Source organism: Ovis aries, chromosome 5, assembly GCF_016772045.2.
Source record: "Ovis aries strain OAR_USU_Benz2616 breed Rambouillet chromosome 5, ARS-UI_Ramb_v3.0, whole genome shotgun sequence".
Classification (NCBI taxonomy): domain Eukaryota; kingdom Metazoa; phylum Chordata; class Mammalia; order Artiodactyla; family Bovidae; genus Ovis; species Ovis aries.
The window spans coordinates 52,852,656-52,867,287 of NC_056058.1; the positions used below are offsets into that span (position 1 = coordinate 52,852,656).

The window sequence follows — 14,632 nt, forward strand, 5'->3', positions numbered from 1 at the left end:
TGTGGTTATGTTACACATCATTTTGGGCTTCCCTGATGGGCTTCCCAGGTGGTGAAGAATCTGACTACAATGCAGGAGACCCTGGTTCAGTTCCTGGGTTGGGAAGATCTTCTGGAGAAGGGATAGGCTACCTATTTCAGTATTCTTGGGCTTCCCTGGTGGCTCAGCTGGTAAAGAATCTGCCTGCAATGTGGGACACTTGGGTTCAATCTCTGGGTTGGGAAGATCTCCTGGAGAAGGGAAAGGCTACCCATTCCAGTATTCTGGCCTGGAGAATTCCATGGGCCATATAGACCATGGAAAGAGTCAGACACAATTAAGTAACTTTCACTTTCACACATCATTTTAATGTGCATTTCTCACTTTTTTTTTTTGCTGATGACTTATCACTTGCTGTTTATTTTATATCAGTTTTAGACTATAGAAATTCAAGCCATTTTCTTTTTTTTAATTTTTAAAATTGTTAACTTGAGGGATAATTGCTTTACAATATTATGCTGGTTTCTGCCATATATCAACATGAATCAGTCATAAGTATACATATAACCCCTCCTTGAACCTGCCTCCTACCTCCCGCTCCATCCCACCCTTCTAGGTTATACAGATCACCAGTTTGAGCTCCCAGAGTCATACAGCAATTTTCTTACTAAATTTCAAAGTGGGTCATAAAGCAGCAGAGACAACTCGCAACATCAGCAATGCATCTGGCCCAGGAAATGCTAATGAACGTACAGTGCAGTTGTGGTTCAAGAAGTTTTGCAGAGGAAACGTGCACCTTGAAGAAGAGCCATCAGTGGCTGGCCATCAGAAGTTAACGACCAGTTGAGAGTCATCATCAACTACAACTACAACTACAACTACAACTTCAACTACAACTTCAACTACACGAGAAGCTGCCAAGAACTCAACACTGACCATTCTGTGGTCATTCAGCATATAAAGCAAATTGGAAAGGTGAAAAAGCTCAATAAGTGGGTGTCTCACGAGCTGACCACAGATTTAAAAAAAAACAAAAAACAAAAAACAAAAAAACTGTCCTTTCAAAATGTCATCTTCTCTTATTCTATACAACAACAATGAACATTTTCTGAATCGGACTGTGACGTGTGACAAAAAGTGGATTTTATATGACAACCTGTGATGACCAGCTCAGTGGCTGGATCTAGAAGAAGCTCCAAAGTACTTCCCAAAGCCAAACTTGCACCAAAAAAAGGTCATGGTCACTGGTGGTCTGCTGCTCATCTGATCCACTACAACTTTCTGAATCTGGGAGAAACTGTCACATATGAGAAGTAAGCTCAGCAAATCAATGAAATGCACCAAAAACTGCAATGCCTGCAGCCCACACTGGTCAACAGAAAGAGCCCAATTCTTCTCCATAGTAATGCTCAACTGCATGTTATACAACCAATGCCTCAAAAGTTGAATGAATTGGGCTATGATGTTTTGCCTTACCAGTCATATTCACCTGATCTCTCACCAACCAACTACCACTTCTTCAAGCATCTTGACAACTTTTTGCAGGGGAAACACTTCTGCAACCAGCAGGATGCAGAAAATGCTTTCCAAGAGTTTGTCAAATCCTGAAACACAGATTTTTATGCTACAGGAATAAACAAATTTATTTCTCATTGGCAAAAATGTGTTAATTGTAATGGTTCCTATCTTGATTAATAAAGATGCATTTGAGCTTAGTTAAAATGATTTAAAAATTCATGGTCCGAAACCTCAATTACTTTTGTACCAACCTAACAGATTCTTTGGAGAAGTGCAAAGTGCAAAGAAGCACTCAAGGACCTTGACAGTTAACTTCAGCTTTACCCACTGGTTAAGAGTGTGACTTCTTGAGCCTCATTCCTGGGTTTAAATTCAAACTCTGCCACTTGCTAACTAAATGACACTGGGCAAAGTTTTGTTTTGTTCTGTTCACAGTTTCCTCATGTATAAGGATAATAATAGCACCTCTCTCACAGGTTTGTTGTGTGGATTGAATGAGGTAATACATGCACAGTACTTACAACAGTGCCTGGCACTTAGAGTACTTAATAGACAATAACTCTCACCACCTCCCAGCATCTTCCCAGGTCTCTCTCCCTGTTGCTCCCTGTGCTCCAGCCTTAGTGAAGACTTTCTCTACTGCCTTAAACACAGTTCTGCCTTTCTTTACCTGCCTAACTCCTTCTAATTTCTTAGCTCTCAAGTTACATATTGCTGCCATGAAAAATGGAACCCTCACCACTACCACCATCACCCCAGGACCACAGTAAATTCTACAGCCCTCTTACTACCTCCAAACAGTGAACAGCAGCAAATATTGCCATATGTTAACATACACCAAAAAGAATTCTTTATCTAAAGGAGCATTTCAATGTACTACAACATTTGTACTGAATTAAGCTAATATACTCTATTACACTGTATCTTTCGTTAATTCCAAATACTGTAAGAGAAGGATTTTTCCATATTAAAAAAGATTTAAAAAAATTTTTATAAAAATTGCATGTGCCGTCATAAAATGCAGCTGGAATTTATTTGCATAATATCAGGTTTCTCAAAGTTTAGTGCAGTAATTACATACTGCTGTCATGATGAAAATTTGGAGCTCGGCCGGGCATGTTTTTGCAGTGCTATTGCCATCTCAAACTTCACCCTCCCCCTTGAAAGCATCCCAAATGTTCCTCTGATGCCAGTATTAAAAAAAAAAAAAAAAAAAAAAACTATGGAAAAATATAATCATCCAAACTCAGAGAAAGAGATTAGGAGATTAGCACTGAGATATGTTAAAATAGTACAGCCATTCATCTATTTGGGAGTTGAGATGTTTTGCCTAGAGGAGGGGGATGGTTGGTGTCTTCCTCAAACTCCCAGGTCTTAGGATAATATGCTTCATTGAGCTAAGACCTGTTTCCTCTTCCCTATCACCACCACTTTATTTAGCAATGCTGAGAAAATTCCTCAGTTTTCTGAACTTTAAACTAGTGCCTTTCTAAGATGATCTTATAGATCAGAGGTCAGTAACATTATTTTTTTCTTTTACTATAAAAGTCCAGGTAGTAAATGTTTTCAGCTTTATATGCCATATGATCTTTGTTGCATTTACTCAGATTTGCTTCTGTCATGTAAAAGTCACCAGAGCAAGTCATAAATGAATGGCTATGACTATGTTCCAGTAAAATTTTATTTTCAAAAATAGGTGGCAGGCTGTATTTGGTCTGCGGTACACAGTTTCTGAGCAATGCTATAGACTACTTCCTAATAAATAAGAACATAATTTATTCATTGTTTGTTCATTTACTTATTCAAAGAGTATTTATCAAGAGTTACTATGTATAACAGGCACCATTCAAGGCACTGGAGATAGAGCAGCAAAGCAGACAGGTAAGGTCCCTGGTCTGTCTCTTTTGTCAAGAAAGAAAGTTTCAAATAATAAATAAGTCCCCTGGTGGCTCAGAGGTTAACGCGTCTGCCTGCAATGCGGAAGACCTGGGTTCGATCCCTGGGTCGGGAAGATCCCCTGGAGAAGGAAATGGCAACCCACTCCAGTACTCTTGCCTGGAGAATCCCATGGAGGGAGTAGCCTAGTAGGCTACAGTCCATGGGGTCGCAAAGACTCAGACACGACTGCGCGACAAACTACTAACTACTACTTGAATATATTAAAGTTGAATGTGTCATGGGAAATGTCTGAGGCCTGCAGGAAAATGTACCTGGTATTTGAGATATGACTCCAAGAGGGTGGCTTTGCACAGAGGCTATGAGTCTGTGCACTGGTACCTTATATACCATTATCTTTAACCCTCATGACAGCACCACAAGTTGTATTAATGAACTTTTTTAATAGAAGGGGAAAAACATTCCCAGAGGCTTCAAGAAGAAAGATAACATGCCTACAATTCATAGCTACTAATAACAGAACTGGGAGTCCAATCCAGGTTCACTTGTTTCCAAGGACCAAGGACTTCCCATGTCTGCTAGAAACTATTAATAGAATCTCTGCTAAGAGAGTCCAGTACATTGCCTATGCTAGAATTATTGGAAATCAGGACTGGAAAGAAACCAACAGACACCTTCACTCATTTACCTTTTATTCAAGTATCATTCACCTCTTTAACAAATGTTTACTGAGCACCTACTATGAAACAGGCACAACTAAGGATACCGTGATGAGTCAAACAAATAAGGTCTCTGACCACAGGGATGCTGGAAAATGTTGAAAACTGGCTATGGGGAGGTAGAAGAAGCTCTGATTTATACCATGTGCCAATTTGTGTCATATAAATACTTCCCTCATGGAGGATTTCAAGTTGATAGCTTGTTGTGAACCAGCTTGCAAAATTTCTGACAACCTGACAATTGTTTTTTTGTGACAAGTTCTGCACATCCCTTGCTCTGTGGACCCTGTGTGCTTACCATCTAGTATGGACACAGACAAGTAAACAGGCCCTTTTAATACAGGGTAAGAAGTACGATTATAGGCGGTGGAAGTAGGATACTTTCGGTGCTGGATTAACGCAAAGAATAGACATATAAACCCGACATAAAAAGAGAAAGAAAGAACAGAAGCAATTGCTGTGATATATTTGACACCAAAGGAGGAAATATTTGGGAACACATGTATTTTGATAGATATAAATCCTCACTTTCTGTAGAAATATTTGTCATCTTGTTGACACACTCCAAATGGTCCTTGAATGAAATTATTTATATTGTTGTTTTACTTCTCAACTTTACTTGGCAAAAAGTAGCCTGATTTAACTAAACATTTGGAGTTCTAGTGTCATTCCTGCTGCTAACTGGTCTTGTGACCATGGGCAAGTAACTTGATGCTTTGTATACTGGTGCCTAAATGACCTGAAGAATGCCAATGTCAGTGCTTCACTATTAAACCTCTCCAGCCATATAAGCATTTTATTTTGATGAAGCACCTCTTTTTTGTCCCCCTCATTGGGCCTCACAGACAACAGGCATAAATGACAAGATGGATTCTACCCCCATTTCCCAAACCATAGAACCATTTACAGAAGGACCGTCTTAGAACTAAAAATTTAGCAAAGCCCACATTAAAAAAATACCTATAAAATCCACAGTATTTTAAAACCAAGATATGACAGGAACACCAATGCTATGTGCACAGCCTTTTGAAAATGTCAGCAGCTCTATAGCTTGAGAACAAAGACAAATACTGAAACTCACAGGACTTGAGAGCTTTCCCAGTCACATCTGCAGGCATCTGCTCATTTCTAACATTCACTCTCTTTGTAAAGGAGACAGCAGCTGGGACCTGTTCGGACTGGAACCTGTTCATACATTAGCTAGAAACACTAGGTAACAGTGGTTGGAAGAACATAAATGATCAGCACATGGGTTGTCATCCTCATACCCTGGAGCTGTAATTGCCTTTCCATCATTATCCACAGCAAGATCTATGTTTTCAGGTTTCGTCCCTCAGTTCCCTGATTCCAATAAAGGAGGCTGAGGGCCATGGCTGATTCCACTGAGGCTCTCTTTCCACAGTCATCCTGATTTAGTTCACCTCTTCTGATGTGATTGTGTGGGCAGGCCACTCAGACCACTCCAGCACAAACCACAGCAATTCCAAGTCTTGCCTCACTTCATTTTTACGTGAGGCTTATATCCCAGGGATTGGAGATGTGGTTAATAAAAGCACCACAGCTGCAGTCTGAAAAGCTAATTTTTTTTTTAATGGTTGTTCCAAACATATGCATTGGGTTCATTTGGAATTCATCCCTCTAACTTTGGTTCCAAAGCAATACGTAGTGGTGTTCAGAACATATGGATGGTGGGCTATGATGAAGATTTTGTCTATTTCTAAAAACCCCAAATGGGACAGATCAATTGACAGACTCAGATTCTCCACTCAGACTAGCTTCCTGGATGTGGTTAACCATAAAATGACCAAATCCATACTTTACTGTGGAAAATTCTTCAAGAGATAGGAATACCAGACTACCTGACCTGCCTCCTGAGAAATCTGTATTCAGGTCAATAAGCAACAGTTAGAACTGGACATAAAACAGCAGACTGGTTCCAAATAGGAAAAGGAGTATGTCAAGGCTGTATAATGTCACCCTGCTTATTTAACTTATATGCAGAGTACATCATGAGAAATGCTGGGCTGAATGAAGCACAAGGTGGAATCAAGATTGCCAGGAGAAATATCAGTCACCTCAGATATGCAGATGACACCACCCTTACAGCAGAAAGTGAAGAAGAACTAAAGAGCCTTTTGATGAAAGTCAAAAAGGAAAGTGAAAAAGGTGCCTTAAAACTCAACATTCAGAAAACTGAGATCATGGCATCCAGTCCCATCACTTCATGGCAAATAGAAAAAATGGAAACAGTGACAGACTATTTTGGGGGGCTCCAAAATCACTGCGGATGGTGATTGCAGCCATGAAATTAAAAGACGCTTGCTCCTTGGAAGAAAATCTATGACCAACCTAGACAGCATATTAAAAACTAGAGACATTACTTTGCCAACAAAGGTCCATCTAGTCAAAGCTGTGGTTTTTCCAGTAGTCACGTCTGGATGTGAGAGTGGACTATAAAGAAAGCTGAGTGCTGAAGAATTGATGCTTTTGAACTGTGGTGTTGGAGAAGACTCTTGAGAGTCCCTTGGACTGCAAGGAGATCCAACCAGTCCGTCCTGAAGGAAATCAGTCCTGAATACTCATTGGAAGGACTGATGCTGAAGCTTCAATACTTAGGCCACCTGACAAGAACTGATTCGTTAGAAAAGACCCTGATGCTGGGAAAGATTGAAGACAGGAGGAGAAGGGGACAACAGAGGATGAGATGGTTGGATGGCATCACCAACTGGATGGACATGAGTTTGAGCAAGTCCTAGGAGTTGGTGATGGATAGGGAAGCCTAGCGTGCTGTAGTCCATAGGGTCACAAAGAGTCAGGCACAACTGACTGATTGAACTGAATTGAACACTGTGTTCTTTGAAATCAAACCTCGCTTCACATCAAAAAGCTACCAGGTATCTGGGTCTATGTGCTTCACTATAATTTTCTATCAGAATATCAGTAATTGCACATTTAACCAGACAGATTGGCAGGCAATATAGGTCACACATTTAGTCAGAAGGACCATGGGACATGGTGAAGGCTGTGACAGAGTAGAAAGTACAGGTCTTGTGTACAGGAGGCAGATTGTTCCCCCAGATTGTTGCTATGTGACAAAGTAAGCCCAGTGGTATAGACCTGCTAACTTTTCAAAGGAAGCCTACAATCTGGATTTTGATATAAATTCCCTCAATTTTTAATGGTTCACAATCAATCTTTGTTTAAATCCATGGGCCAAAAACATTGGTGGGTTAGAATAAGGCATACATACCACAAGTTTGCAATCTCTGGAATTGATGGAACTACTTCCTATCAGTTCAGTTCAGTCAGTTCAGTTGCTCAGTCGTGTCCGACTCTTTGCGACCCCATGAATTGCAGCACACCAGGCCTCCCTGTCCATCATCATCTCCCGGAGTTCACTCAGACTCACGTCCATCGAGTCCGTGATGCCATCCAGCCATCTCATCCTCTGTCGTCCCCTTCTCCTCCTGCCCCTAATCCCTCCCAGCATCAGAGTCTTTTCCAATGAGTCAACTCTTCGCATGAGGTGGCCAAAGTACTGGAGCTTCAGCTTTAGTATCACTCCTTCCAAAGAAATCCCAGGGTTGATCTCCTTCAGAATGGATGGGTTGGATCTCCTTGCAGTCCAAGGGACTAAGAGTCTTCTCCAACACCACAGTTCAAAAGCATCAATTCTTCAGCACTCAGCCTTCTTCACAGTCCAACTGTCACATCCATACATGACCACAGGAAAAACCATAGCCTTGACTAGACGGACCTTAGTCAGCAAAGTAATGTTTCTGCTTTTGAATATGCTATCTAGGTTGGTCATAACTTTTCTTCCAAGGAGTAAGCGTCTTTTAATTTCATGGCTGCAGTCACCATCTGCAGTGATTTTGGAGCCCCCCCCAAAATAAAGTCTGACACTGTTTCCACTGTTTCCCCATCTATTTCCCATGAAGTGATGGGACCGGATGCCATGATCTTCGTTTTCTGAATGTTGAGCTTTAAGCCAACTTTTTCGCTCTCCTCTTTCACTTTCATCAAGAGGCTTTTAGCTCCTCTTCACTTTCTGCCATAAGGGTGGTATCATCTGCATATCTGAGGTTATTGATATTTTTCCCAGCAATCTTGATTCCAGCTTGGGTTTCTTCCAGCCCAGCGTTTCTCATGATGTACTCTGCATAGAAGTTAAATAAGCAGGGTGACAATATATAGCCTTGACGTACTGCTTTTCCTATTTGGAACCAGTCTGTTATAGCCACCTGTAATTTTGAAGATTTTTCCACAACTTAAAAATGGGACCAAATTTAATCTTCCACCCTTGCCATGTACCTTTCTTTTTTTGTTAATATGCTTTATTTAATTATAGGCTGAATTCAGGGAAGTGCATATATTATAAGTGCACAGGTTCACAAACTGAACATACATGTATAACATTCAATTCTGAAAGCAGAACATGATCTGCCTTTTGAAAGCCCTCTTCCAGTCAGTACCACAATATTGACATAATTGCAGACATATTTCTGTTATTTTTCTAAATAAAGCCAAATTCCAACCATCTCATCCTCTGTCATCCCCTTCTCCTCCTGCCTTCAATCTTTCCCAGCATCAGGGTCTTTTCCAAGGAGTCAGTTCTTTGCATCAGGTGGCCGAAGTATTAGAGTTTCAGCTTCAGCATCAGTCCTTCCAATGAATATTCAGGACTGATTTCCTTTAGGATTTACTGGTTGGATGATGGATAGGGAAGCCTGGCATGCTGTAGCCCATGGGGTCTCAGAGTCAGACACAACTGAGCGACTGAATTGAACTTAAAGTCAAATTAATGCATCACATGAATATTGGCTGTGCACAAATTAGTTACAGTAATAGTACAGGTACTACTACATTACTATAATATTGCTATAGCACAGCAAACTGTGGATTGCCAAAAGGCAAAGTCTACATATATAGTTGCCATACTAGGAACCTTGGTCTGATATTTCAGACAATGTATCAGCAGGGTTAAAATAACAGTCCAGGGCTCCCCGGGTGGCTTATTGGTAAAGGATCTGCCTGCCAATGCAGAAGACATGGGTTCAACACCTGGTCCAGGAAGATCCCACATGCTACAGAGCAACTAAACCTGTGCACCACAACTAACTGCAAGTATTGAGCCCAGCTGCCGCAACTACTGAAGCCCACATGCCCTAGAGCTCATGTTCTACAAGAGAAGCCATTACAACGAGAAGGCAAGCACTGCAACAAAGACTAAACCCCACTTATCGCAACTAGGGAAAAGCCCAAGTACCAGCGAAGACCCAACACAGCCAAAAATAAATAAATAAATATTATTTATTTTAAAAAATGACAGCCCTTTAAAAAAATAATCACCCTGACTTAATTTTCCACTCACTTTGCTGATAAAAGCAATGCCAAGGGAAAGGCTTTGAATTTATAGCCTTTTTGTTACCTAATCCATGTCATTTGCACCAAATGCTTCCCTAACTACATGTTTAGGTAAAATCCAAATCTATGTGTAGTTTCCCAGTCTCTATGAAAGGAGTACCAAGATGCTATCTTTTTTTTTTTTCATGTAATCAGCTCTCTGTATAAAATGCAGGACTTTTTTCATGAAATCAGCTGTCTGTATAAAATGCAGGACTCTGTATAAAATGCTTGTATTTATCTTACAAAGTTTATGTCAAACCATCAAAAGCCTGGCTGTGCTTTGCCTCCTTAATGCATTTGTCTTTTCTTCCTTCAGCAGTCATCCTGCAGTTTAAATTTTCTGTTCCTCACGTCCTTTGTTTTGAAAGCAACCTGAACCTGGCATCAATTTTTTTTTTAAGTGAGAAATAAATAGTCTGTGATGTATGTTATGGCACATTTGGCGCAAGATGCTTAAACAAAGACAGGGCTTTGTGGGTTTTTGTATCAAAACACATGCCAGCACTTGGCGAAAGCAGTCCTGGTGAACTTACCATAGATTGCAATCGCTTCTTGATTGATTCAGCTGCTGTCCATCTGTTCTGGCTGTCCGTTGCCATTCCAAACTGCTCCTTCTTCACGCCCAGCTGCCAGGCAGAGAAATCACCACAATTTACACTCCTACTGCACAGTCCCCAGCCCCGCTGTCTGGATTTTCGCATATTGACTGGAAAAGGGCATCAAATGTGCCTTAAATCCCACTTTATTAATAATCTAAGCAACACTGAGATGGCTTTTCACCTATTATATGTAAAGTCTGTTTGCAGTCCTCATTGTTTGACTAAAATGACCTGTTTGAGGAGAATGAGGAAATGGAAATTCTTACATTGCTAGAGGCAGTTAAACCCATCCAAACCCATCCTAATCTGGTAGGTAGGATTTTGGTCTCCATGGCTTTTGCTCCTAACATGACAAAAGGGACTTTGCAATGGAATTGAAGCTACTAATCAATTGGCCTTACCATAGGGAAATACTTCTGTATTATCAGATGGGCCCAATGTGATTACAGGAGCCCTGAAGAGCAGAAGAGACAGAGATGCGAATAGTGTGAGGAGGCTGTGATGCCATGGCTGGTTCTAAGATACAGCAGGTTCTGGGCAGGTACTGGTGAATGAGTTCTAGGGATAAGGGCGGCCCCAGCTGACAGCCATCAAAGACACAGAACCTAGTCCTGCAGATGTGTGTGCACGTGTGTGCTTGGTCATGCCTGACTTTTATGTGATGCCCCTATGGACTGTAACCCGCCAGGCTCCTCTGTCCATGGAATTTTCCAGGCAGGAGTACTGGAGTGGGTCACCATTTCCTTCTCCACCTGCAGCTGTGAGGAAATGAATTCTCTCCACAGCACAAAGGAGCTTGGAAACAGATCCTCCCCGTAGAGTTTCCAAGGGGGAACATAGCCTGCTGACACCTGCTTCTGGCCTTTTGAGACTCAAAACAGAGAAACCAGCCAAACCCTTTGGATATTTTACCTACATAACCCTGAAATAATGAGCGTTGTCTCAGTTCACTAGATTTGCCTTACTTGATCATGGCAGCGCATTAGTCAGGGCTCTCCAGAGAAAACAGAACCAATAGGACAGAGCTGTATTCAAGAGGAGACATTATCAGAATTGGATCCAGTGTTAAGAATGAGGGATTTCCAGGTGGCTCAGTGGTAAAGAATCCACCTCCAATGCAGGAGACAGGGTGTCAATCCCTGGGTGGGGAAGATCCCCTGAGTTAGGAAACGAAAACCCACTCCAGTATTCTCGCCTGAAAAATCCTATGGACAGGCGGCTAGCAGGCTACAGAGTCTGGCATGACTTAGCCACCAAGCACGCACACACATTATGAATGAAGCCAGAGAAATCTGACAACCTGCCACCTACAACCTGGAGACTCAGAAGAGCCACTGGGATAGTCCAGGCCGGGCCTGAGACCCTGAGAACCAAGGCACTTCTAGTGTAAGTCTCTGAGTCCAAGGGCCGAGAACCTGGACCTCTCATGTCCCCGAGCAGGAGAAGAAAGACGCTCCGGCTCAAGAAGGAGGAGGTTGGGTTATGCCCTCCCGTGGACACAGCGACTCTGCAGCAACGTCAGATCAAACAGGAACGGCTGGGACATAATCTCCCCATAAACACCGTCCCCAGCACAATCCCCCACAATCAGGAGTGAACGGAAAACCCAGAGCTTCTCCCTGAGGAGAAGAGTTTGATCCCCACACACGGCACCTGTACCTGAGAGTCGGTTCCTCAAAACATCTAACTTTGAAAACCAGCAGGGCTTGTGTCCATAGGCCACAAGGCTACACGAACCTGGGAGACGCCTCTTAAAGGGCTCACACCCGAACTCACCCAGATAGGGTTTAGTCAGGCGGTAGCCTCTGGAAAGAAGCCGACTATATGTGGTGGTGGTTTAATCGCTAAGTCGTGTCTGACTCTAGGGGCCCCATGGACTGTAGCCTGCCAGGCTCCTCTTTCCATGGGATTCTCCAGGCAAGAATACGGGAGTAGGTTGCCATTTGCTCACCTGAAAGGTGTCTGACAGGAATCTAATTTGGCACACAACCAGGGGCCTACTGGCTGACAAGCACCATCTCCAAGCTCCAGCCAGTGGAGGCACCTTTTCTTTTTTTAAAAAATGTCATACTGAGTAGCAACAGCGCCAGAACCCAGCTGAGATGCCCCTAGAGGTTTTGTCAGTGTCGTTTCTCCAGCGGCGGCAGCTCTCGCTCAGGCATCAGAATGAGTCCGGTTCGTGTTCCTCCGCGGAGGTCTCTCTCTCTCTCCTACGGCGAATGCCTGAAGCGTCTGAGTCCGCGATGGACAGAGAAATGGAGCTACTCCCTAAACTCTATCGGTGGCTTGCGCTTTGAACCTATAGATGAAAGTCTGAGGAACAAGCAATGAGGAAAACTTACAGATGTAGTTATGAGGGATCCGGCAAGTAAGAGATAAGAAACGTTTGATTTTGTAACTTTTTCATCCATGGCTGAGGTTGAGGCTGCCGTGGCCACAGGACCTCATTCAGTTGATGGGACAGTGGTTGAGCCAAAATGTGCTACTGCAAGAGGGGAATCTGGAAAGCCAGGGGCTCATGTAACTATGGGGCTTCCCACGTGGTGCTCAAGGTATAGAACCCACCTGCCAAAGCAGGGGACATAAGAGATGCAAGTTCGATCCCTGGGTCGGGAAGATCCCCTGGGGGAGAGCATGGCAACCCACTACAGTGTTCTTGGTTGAAGAATCCAATGGACAGAGGAGCCTGGCGGGCTACAGTCCATGGGGTTACAGAGTCTAACACTGACTAAAGCAACTTAGTATACACACCCACGCATATGTAACTGTGAAGAAGCTGTTAGTGGAATAAAGAAGATGCTGAGGAACATCATCTTAGAGCTTACTTTGAGGAACATGGAAAAATTGATACCATTGAGATAATTACTGATAGGCAGTCTGGAAAGAAAAGAGGGTTTGAATTTGTTACTTTTGATAACCATGATCCTGTGGATAAGATTGTGTTGCAGAAATAACATGCTATCTTGGTCATAATGCAGTAGTTAGAAAGGTTTTGTCTAGACAAGAAATGTACTTCCTAGTACAAAGTTCTAGAAATGGAAAAGGAGGTGACTTTGGTTTTAGAGATTGTCATGGTGGTGGTGGGAATGAAAATTTTGGACTAGAGCCTAGAAGTAACTTAAGAGAAGGGTCTGATGGATATGGAAGTTGTGGTGGATTTGGGGATGGATAAAAGCCCCTACTCCTTGGAAGAAAAGTTATGACCAACCTAGATAGCATATTGAAAAGCAGAGACATTACTTTGCCAACAAAGGTCTGTCTAGTCAAGGCTATGGTTTTTCCAGTGGTCATGTATGGATGTGAGAGTTGGACTGTGAAGAAGGCTGAGCGCCAAAGAATTGATGCTTTTGAACTGTGGTGTTGGAGAAGACTCTTGAGAGTCCCTTGGACTGCAAGGAGATCCAACCAGTCCATTCTGAAGGAGATCAGCCCTGGGATTTCTTTGGAGGGAATGATGCTAAAGCTGAAACTCCAGTACTTTGGCCACCTCATGCGAAGGGTTGACTCATTGGAAAAGACTCTGATGCTGGGAGGGATTGAGGGAGGGAGGAGAAGGGGACAACAGAGGATGAGATGGCTGGATGGCATCACAGACTCGATGGATGTGAGTCTGAGTGAACTCTGGGAGTTGGTGATGGACAGGGAGGCCTGGTGTGCTGAGATTCATGGGGTCGCAAAGAGTCAGACATGACTGAGCGACTGAACTGAACTGAACTGAATGGGTATGGAGGAGGGCCTGGAGGTGGCAGTTTTGGAGATAGCCCTGGTTATGGAGGAAAAGGAGGATATGGTGGTGAAAGACCTGGATATGGCAACCAGGGTGAGGGCTACAAAGGTAGTGATGACAACTATGGAGGAGGAAATTATGGAAGTTATGGAAATTATGATTTTGGAAATTATAACCAGTAGCCTTCTAACTATGATCCAATGAAGAGTGGAAACTTTGGTGGTAGCAGGAACATGAGGAATGATATGATGGAAGAGACTCTAGTCCAGAAGTCATCAGAAGTGGGAGTTATGGAAGGAGAAGCCAATATTGAGCTTCTTCCTGTTTGCCACAGGAAGATGTCTCACTGCAGGTAACTAATAAAGAAATGGCCAACCACAGAGTCCTCAAGAAATAAGAAATTCTGTACCATCTGAAAGTAGTTCTTGTTGGTGCCTTGATTTTAAAAAGCACTCTTTAAGAATAAAGGGAAATGTTTTCTGATAAAAATAATAGACTTCATTTAGGAAATATTCTTAATATAAAACAATTACAAACTGAGGATAATCATTCACCTAGGGCCAGACATCCTGGAATGTGAAGTCAAGTGGGCCTTAGAAAACATCACTATGAACAAAGCTAGTGGAGGTGATAGAATTTCAGTTGAGCTATTTCAAATCCTGAATGATGATGCTGTAAAAGTGCTGCACTCAGTATGCCAGCAAATTTGAAAAACTCAGCAGTGGCCACAGGACTGGAAAATGTCAGCCTGGCGTGCTGCGATTCATGGGGTCACAAAGAGTTGG

The 14,632-nt window shown here is 42.6% G+C and overlaps 1 pseudogene; it reads left to right on the top strand.

The window, feature by feature from the left end:
• Positions 1-12,286: 12,286 nt before the first annotated feature.
• On the top strand, positions 12,287-14,203 carry LOC101107355 (heterogeneous nuclear ribonucleoproteins A2/B1-like; annotated as a pseudogene).
• Positions 14,204-14,632: the final 429 nt, after the last annotated feature.